The sequence below is a fragment of the Magnolia sinica genome, chromosome 1, assembly GCF_029962835.1.
Source record: "Magnolia sinica isolate HGM2019 chromosome 1, MsV1, whole genome shotgun sequence".
In the NCBI taxonomy this organism is placed as follows: domain Eukaryota; kingdom Viridiplantae; phylum Streptophyta; class Magnoliopsida; order Magnoliales; family Magnoliaceae; genus Magnolia; species Magnolia sinica.
Genome location: NC_080573.1, coordinates 111,304,921 through 111,314,650, shown reverse-complemented (window position 1 = coordinate 111,314,650; position 9,730 = coordinate 111,304,921).

Sequence of the window (9,730 nt, the reverse complement as noted above, 5' to 3'; positions counted from 1 at the left end):
TCTCAAGATGATTCACCAACTTCTCTCTCACTTTCTCTCTCTTTTCCTCTCTCTCTCTCTTAGCTAGGGTTTAGAAAATTCGTATGGAGTTGAGAGTGAGGGTTTTAAGGTCTTTATATAGGCCTAATATTGATGAAAATAACCCCAGGGCCAAGGTATACTTAGGTTATAACCACTTCGGGTCTATTTCGGTCCAACGGAGTACTTCTGGAGGTCCCTTATCCACGTGCGGTCGGACTTAAGCTCACTGACCATGGATCTAGGTCAGGCTGAGTTTTTGTCTCGATCGGATTTACAGATCAGCCGTGGCGGACAAGTTTCAATTCAACGGTCACCGAAACTCGATCAGGTCCACCGGCACTTTGACATGTGTGGGCCATCCTTCCTGATCCGAGGGTGAATTTGGGTTAAAATTCAATGGTCAGAATGTTTAAAATCGGCGCGCAAGCGACACGACTTAGATTTCAAAATTTTATATTTAATTTCTCACCTTTCTCACACTCTTTTTTCCGGACTCAAGCAAATCGTCTCAGGACATCATCTGGACTTGATTTATGAGGTGATTGTCAAGCCCAACAAGGTGATCATAATTGTCTAAGATCATCGCTATCGGACTTTCGACGCGCGGTCCAGGTCCGATACAAAGCTTCCAAGTACTCCCGAGAGCAACTGGATTTAGCGTTGAATCCTAGATTTCAGGATTACATAGCGCTAACGATTCTTGCAGATCAAATTTAAAGTGATTGGTGCTAATTTCATAAGCAATCGAGTTTAGCGCTAGTTAACCCACATTTAACTTCTAAAGAATTGAGGTGGTACTCGGGTCTTTACACGAAATTTTCTAGGTCATTACAACATGTGAGAGTTGAGTTACATATGCATACAGATGACTAGCATCAACTATGAAATCTGGTTGGTTGATTACAATTTCATGGCCCACCAAACATAGGTATCACTTGAGAATGATTTGATGGCAAATGTGAAATTGGATAGTCAAAATACCATGGTATTCAAGCATATGTAATGCAATTCAGTACCATTTAATAATAGTGTCAATTCAACCTAATGCAATTCAATATCATTTAATCCAAAGGTTCTAAACAGGCCCATAAGAGAGTGGAATGGATGCGAAACAGGAATACCATTTAATCCAATGTTGAGAACATGCCCATAGGAGAGTGGAATGCCAAACAAGATTCATTCAACTAATCCCAATTAATTGAGATAAGGCTTAGATGATAATGATGATATTTTAAATTAAATTTTAAAATCAAAATATTTATTAATGATGGTTTTGTTATCATATAATTAATTACATATACATGTCATATGTTTACTCAAATTAAACCTGTAACGCCCCGAAAATTGGCACCCAAGTACATAGACTCCGATCCCGAGTTTTCAGGTGTTAACCAAATGAAAACACCCGTGTATCCTCATTCAAATTCAAATTCATTTTTCACACAGATAATCAAAGTAATGTAATTCGAATTAGCGGATCTAAAGCGAGGTAGAGGTAACAATAGATTCAGAAATATGGAGCTAAGATTTAAAGATACAATTTCAATTGTGTTGATCGCCCAAAATGGGATTATACAAGCCACAATATACATAACCAAGATTATTAAAGTGTAAAGCTTTCAGTTTTCTCCCAATTCTCCAAAACGTGATGGCGTTGGCACAACCCAATATAAGCCTACCTGTTTGAGGTTTCATTAGTACCCACATCAATGATATGCCTGGTTGGTGTTTTAAAATATCGTCCTAGGTAGGAATGAATAGCTAACTCAGTAGTTACATTAGTTCTAAGTTACACATGCTATCGACACAATCGGCGCAGGTAATGATAAAACAAGAAATCAAACATTTTCTAAATACTCTTGTTAAATGTGCATAGAAAGATATGACATGATGCATGCCCTTTCCAAACAACACTCCCTCACACGCGACTTCGACCACCTAGTTCGCAAATGACAATACTCCCTCAACATGAGACAGCCACACTTGTTTTTCCACATTCTAATCTAATGCGATGCGATGAATGATCATATTAGACGAGTAATTATTTAGTACAATTCATCCAGCATATTGACGAAGCTAGGATACCGACGTTATATCACGAGTCCTTATTTGGATCAGGTGGCTCGTTGTCGTACGTAGCGACTCCTTACCAGTGTCCCTTGATCCAAATTTAGGTGTCACCCGTTTATCTCACAAATCAACAATTCCAAAGGTACGGTATGATACCTAAATGTATGATGATCAACTCGGTATAGGTCGTCACCCAAACCGAGTATGATCACTCAGTTCCAAGGTTGTAATAGCCCATAGCACGCTGCGCTGACCAACTGAAGCGCTATTTTCGAAGCCTGACCGATCCCACACATGGACTTGGATGACAACCCACGCTCGGACCACAACCCAGATGAATAGTGGCTGGGGTGTTACAGAGGTGTGGGCTTATCACATTAAACCAAATCACTACAAAGGAAAGGGTTCGTCACCTAATTCCATTCACGCTCGGTTGTTCGAACGGTACTCTGACGCACAACCATCGGCCGGGTAATTTGACAGGGGCTGTTCGAATAATGGTCTATCACCTCCATCACTGCTCACTGGTCATTATAGGGAGTCTCGTCACCTCAACATAGGTCGACAGCTCGGACACGGTGTCCCATACCATCATATCCGGCTCATGAGTCTTAGTTGCTCACTAGTTACTACGGGGAGGCTCGTCACCCCAGCGTAGGCCGACAGCTCGGACACGATGTCTCATACCACCATGCCCGACTCATGAGTCTTAGTGGATCGTATTGCACTAGCAGTTATGAATGGACACATCCAATGGGAACGGGGTATCCTAGATTCCATTTAGTCGTGTCATACATTTTGAACGTACATGATCAGTCGGCTAGCGGGCTAATTTGTTAACCTGGGAGAACCACGACGTAACCGGCATTGGGTGCAAGTGTCACGTCCCTAAATCTAGTATCAATAATTTGTGATTACTATACACCAAATTTTGGTGGACAGCCTCCGTAGAACTCCAATTTTGGGGCTTCCAAGTATCGCATACTAAGTCCCATAAGCGGAGCTCCACAAGGAGGATTTCTAAAAGTAAAGATGACAAACATGTATCATTTCTCAAAATTTCATCATATTTAACATGTACTACTGTTTACAACTGAGCACATCAGGACAAAACCAAAACATAAACCATGTCATATTTACTATACCTGATGTACATATATAGGGTACTACAAAAAATATATATACACTAATATGTACAAAATAAAAAGGGCAACTGGAGTTTGTAACCTCTACTCTTGCAGCTCCTTACTCGTACCTGAAAAAAATAGAGGGGAAACCTTGAGCTACTAAGCCCAATGAGTGCGTGTGTGAAGTGAAAATGCATGTTTCATGTCATGCTCATATCATGCACAGGCCTACTGGATCGATAACAATAAAATAAAGATACAATGCATTATGATACTTTTCATATTCCAAATAACTTTTTTTGTCACATTTCCTAATTGGATCACTAAGGTCTGAAACTGTAACGCCCTGAAATTCGGGGGTCGAGCATAACTCAGCTCCCGAGTTCCAAAACATCACTTATGCAACATAATTAATGATGGATGTATGTTGACTGTATTAGTGCATAAAACATGGAATAGATTAAGCCAAAACACAGATATGATTCAGGGATAAGTGAATAAAGCAAGCGGAAGACTTATAGAAAAATATGTGTACAAGTGTAAATCCCTGAAGTACATATATAAACCAGGTCGCATGAAAGTGTTACTTAACAAAATTTAAGTATCAAGTTACATCATTTAAATTCTCAAAAATAATCCCAGAGATCTCGTGCATCAAACCTAGGCTCGCTAGAACCCGTCTGAAAACTGCATATAAGAGAATGCAGCCTCATCATCATCTAACTCCCGCTCTGCCTCAGAAGTCGCATCCACATCTGCAACATTAGAGCCTAAGACAGAGTCTGGTGGGTGTTTAACACCGCCCCAGAAATGTGGGAGTGAGTGATCAACTCAGTGGAACAATAAGGCACTGGTTAACATGTTATCAGTTCAATCAAACAGTAATGATAAAGCAGAACAATTAAATAAATCCTAAGTACTCTTGTTAATGCAAGGATGTATGCAACATGATGCGTGCCCTCACGCGTACACCCTCAGCGTCTTCATCTTACGTTACGCATGACATCGCCTCAAAGTGCGCCACATCTACAAAGCACATGCAAATGCGGTGCATGGATATGATTACCAAGTTGTTATTAGTCCATTTCACACAGCAGGATTGGGAAGCTAAGATACCTTCCTCATATCACCATCCAAACAGTAATCCATACTAGGGTCGTCAATCCTAGACATCTCATACGATCATATATTTGAGGTCGTAGCAAAGGGCTCGTCACCAATCAATGCACGCCTTTCATACCTTTACTACCACAGTTCGGCTCGTCACCTCCTTGCGGTATCCGGGTATGCTCGAGGTCACTACAAAGGGCTAGTCACCAATCAATGTAGGCCGACAGCATGAATATAGTGTCCCATACCACCATAATTGGCTCACGAGTTGAGTTGCTCACTGGTCACTACGGGGAGGCTCGTCACCCCAGCGTAGGCTGACAGCTCGACCACGGTGTCCCATACCACCATGTCCGGCTCATGAGTCTTAGCGGATCAAGTACCATAGTTAATAGGATTTCACTGGTAAGTTCGGTATCCTAGATTCAAGCAATAGCGTCCATACATGGTGAACATACATCGGATAATCGGGTTACTTGACGAACTCGACTAGCACGAGCGCACGTTGAGTTGAGCGACATAGAGTGCGCAAACACTCCGCGTGGCCAAACCACTGCCGACAACTCTAATACGGCTCGGGTTCGTCTCAGACGTCCTACGTTGCGAAAGCAACCTCAACCACGAACATAGAGTCGATTACCGATTTCCTGGACTAAGGCATAGTCCCAAACACCTTACACTACTACAGATACTCATATGGATTGTAAAACAGTAATGGAACAACAACTTAAATCATGGTACATATGCATCTGAAGAATATCAACTTAACATAAATGTAAGCATAGGAATGCTTGAATTTAAATAACATGGAATGTAACTTGCATAAAGGAAATCATGCACATCAATAGGAGTGTTGAGAATCACTTCTCAACGCCCGCAATTAGTGTAACAAATTACACTTTAGATCATTCATGCATTTCTACAAACACTTAGCATACATGGAACAACATACATGACGTATGTTGAAATACATGCATTTAGACAATTCCTTTTACCAAGGAGTTGTCATACATGCATCTAGCATACATACATGACAAATAATCATGGCAACCACAGGTGCATATTTTATACGTATACGGTACTTTATACATACACATAGAATACACAAATCTCAATATAACACATGCATAACAGGAAAGCAACGTACACACAACATTTGGCATGCAGAATCTCATCCATAACAAGAATAAATCATTCACTGGCATTGAAAGCCTTGAAAACCATAACCTATACACTTAAAGTCCACACCTTAAGCAAGGAAAGACCCACCGAACTGATTTAGACGAGTTGTCTTCGTCAACGGCGAAAGAATACCCTAAAACAAGGATAGAAATGAGATACAACAACACCAAGACTAATCTAAGCTCTAACACAGGTTAGGGTTAGGTTAACTTACCCCAAGATGAACTCAGAATCGTCAGAAGAACGATTCAAAGTGAAGGTTCAAAGATGAAGAAGAACAAAGAAAAATCCAAGATGATTCACCAACTTATCTCTCTCACTTTCTCTCTCTTTTCCACTCTCTTTCCAAGGTAGGGTTAGAGAAAATTCGTTTGGAAAAGAGGGCTAGGGTTTAAGGACTATATATAGGCCTCACAATGATAGAAATAACCCCACGTACAAGGTATACCTAGGTTATAACCAAAACCCGCCTCTTACGATCCAACGAAGCACTTCTGGTGGGCCTATAACCACGAAAGGTCGGACTTAAGCTCATTGACCATGGATCTAGGTCAGGCTGAGTTTTCATACCGACCGGCTCTTCAGATCAGCCGTGGCGGACCACACTTAATTCAACGGTCACGGAATCTCGATCAAGTCCACAAGCACTAGGATATGCCTGGGCCAACTATCCTGATCAGAGGGTGAAATTGGGTCAGAATCCAACGGTCAGATAGCTTAAAATCGTCGCGCAAGCGACACGACTCAGATTTCATAAAAACTTAATAAATATCCAACCGTTCTCACACTCTTCACTCCGAACTCAATCAAATCGACCCAGAACATCACATGGACTTGATTTTCGAGGTGATGGTCAAGCCCAACTCGGTGACCGCAACAGCCTAAGATCATCGCCATCGGACAAACGATGCGTGGTCCAGGTCCGATCCAGATCTTCCAAAAATTTCCCAGTACAACTGGATTTAGCGATGGATCCCAGATTTCAGAGTAACGTAGCGCTAACTAATCTACAAGTTTTAAGCCATGCAGATACAATTTAAAGTGATTGATGCGAATTTCACAAGCAATCGAGTATAGCGCTAATTACCCCAAAAACAACTACTGAAGGAAAGATTAGCACAAAAATTCCAAGGTCGTTACAATCTACCCCCCTTAAAAAAAATTTCGTCCTCGAAATTCATACCTTCATATAAGCCTCAAGGATCAAAGGGTAGGTCTTCCTGACCTCAGCTTCAGATTCCCAAGTAGCCTCTTCCACACCATGATGCGTCCATAGCACCTTCACAAGAGGGATAACCTTGCTATGCAATACCTGCTCCTTCCTATCCAGAATACTCGTCGGTCGCAGTACATAAGTGGCATCCTCACTCAACTGCACTTGCTCCCAACTAATAATATGCGAAGGATCAGGAACGTACTTCTTTAGCATAGAAACATGAAATACGTTATGCACGCCCGTAAGAGGTGTGGGCAAAGCAAGGCGGTATGCTACCGCTCCCACTCGATCCAGAACTTGAAATGGACCAATAAATCTCGGCGTCAGCTTCCCCTTCTTACCGAACCGCAGAACTCCCTTCATAGGAGAGACCTTCAGAAAAACATGGTCTCCCACCTCAAACTCAAGCGGTCGATGCCTCGTATCAGCATAACTCTTCTGCCTGCTCTGCGCTGTCAGAAGTCGACGTCGAATGATGTCGACCTTCTCTGAAGTCACCTGCACCAACTCCGGGCCAAGCAAACTACGCTCACCAATTTCTGCCCAACAATGTGGTGCTCTGCACGGGCGACCATACAACGCCTCATAGGGAGCCATGCCGATACTCACCTGGAAACTATTATTATACGCGAACTCTGCATACTGAAGACAATCATCCCAACTGTCTTTGAAATCCAAAACACAAGCTCGCAACATATCTTCCAGGACTTGATTCACGCGCTCCGTCTGCCCATCTGTTTGCGGATGAAACGCGGTGCTGAACTTCAATTTCACAGCCTCTTCTGGATACGAGTCCAGAAGATAGATGTAAAACGCGTGTCTCTATCAGACACAATCTCCAGGGGAACTCCATGCAGACGCACTATCTCCTTGATATACAACCTAGCCAACTCGTCTGCAGAGTAAGTGACTCTGATCGGTAAGAAATGCGCCGACTTCGTTAATCGATCGACGATCACCCAAATAGAGTCAAATCCCTTCCTCGTCCTCGGCAACCCAGAAATAAAATCCATAGAGATGAAATCCCACTTCCATTCAGCTATGGGCATGGGCTGCAACAAACCGAGGAGGTCGGCGATGCTCGCCCTTGACCTGCTCGCACGTGAGACAACGAGAAACAAATTCAGCAACTGGACCTTCATATTGTCCCACCAATAAGACCTCTTCATATCCTCGATACATCTTCGTGCTACTGGATGCATCGCAAGTTTAGAACTATGGGCTAACTCGAGAACCTCACGCCTCAAGTCAGGGGATGTCGGAACACATAACCGGCCACGAAAACGTAGGCCCCCATCAGAACTAACACTCCAGTCGGAGTTCTCATCTGTACCAACCCGCTGCCTCATCTTCACCAAAAGCTCATCATCTGCCTGAGCTGCAACGATCCTCTCGTCGATAAGGGGCTATACACGAATGTGTGCGATAACCTCATACGGCTCAACCACCGTAAGCTTCTGCTCAAAATCGCGCACGAACTCCAACATATCCCACTCTGCTATCATCAGCGGAGCCGCAAACTCAATAGCCTTCTTGCGACTCAACGCATCTGCCACAAGGTTCGCCTTGCCCGGATGGTAAGAAACATCAAACTTAAAGTCCTTCAATGTTTCCATCCATCTACGCTGCCTCATATTCAAATCACGCTGCGTGAAAATATACTTAAGGCTCTTGTGGTCGCAAAAGAGCTCGAACTCCTCACCATAGAGGTAATGTCTCCAAAGCTTTAATGCGAATATGACAGCTGCTAATTTCAGGTCGTGCGTAGGGTAATTCTCTTCGTGTTTCCTTAACTGACGCGAAGTATAAGCAATCACCCTGTCCTTCTGTATAAGGACACAACCCAGGCCAACGCGAGAGGCGTCAGTATGAATAATATACTTAACCCCTTGCTCTGGCAATACTAGCACAGGGGCGGACGTCAACTTGTCCTTCAGCTCCTGAAAAGCTAACTCCGCCTACTCATTCTAAGCAAACTTCAAATCCTTCCGTGTCAGCTGCGACAACGGTCTGGCAATCTTCGAGAAGTCCTGAATAAAGCGTCGATAATAGCCTGCAAGACCCAGAAAACTCCTTACCTCAGTAACTGAACCAGGCTGCTTCCAGTCCTGCACTGCAGCTACCTTGGCAAGGTCGACGGCTATTCCTTCCTTGGACACCACATGTCCCAGGAACTTAACTTCCTCTTTCCAGAAATCACACTTCTTGAACTACGCAAAGAGCTGATTCTTCCTAAGAGTATCCAAAACCGCTCTTAAGTGCTCCTCGTGCTCTGCCCGGCTCGCCGAATAAACCAAGATGTCATCGATAAAGACAATGACGAATCGGAACAGGAATGGCCGAAACACCCTGTTCATCAGATCCATGAACACGGCCGGTGCGTTCGTCAGACCGAACGACATCACAAGGAACTCATAATGACCGAAGCTAGTCCTAAAAGCGGTCTTCTGCACGTCCCCATCCTTGACGCGCAACTGATGATACCCTGACTGCAGATCAACCTTCGAAAAGTATCGTGCCCCCTTCAACTGATCAAACAGATCATCAATCTTGGGCAAAGGGTACTTATTCTTCACAGTTACCAGATTTAGCCTACGATAATCAATACACAATTGCAAGGAACCATCCTTCTTCTTAACAAATAGAACAGGTGCTCTCCAAGGAGACACACTGGGCCGAATAAAACCCAATTCCAGCAAACCATCTATCTGCTTCCTCAACTCCTCCATTTCACTCGGAGGCATACGATAGGTGGGTAAAGAAATGGGCGCCGCACCAGGCATAAGATCGATAGCAAAATCAATCTCACGCTGAGGAGGTAATCCAGGAATCGACTCAAACACATCTTCAAACTCCTGAACTACCGGCGTACTAACCAACGTCGATTCGGCCGAACTCTCCAACAGAGAAGAATAAAAATCAATACGAAGAGGGTAACTGACCTGAACTGGGAAAGTAACAGTCTCGCCCTCAGGTCCATGGATCGTCACTGATCTAGCTTCAC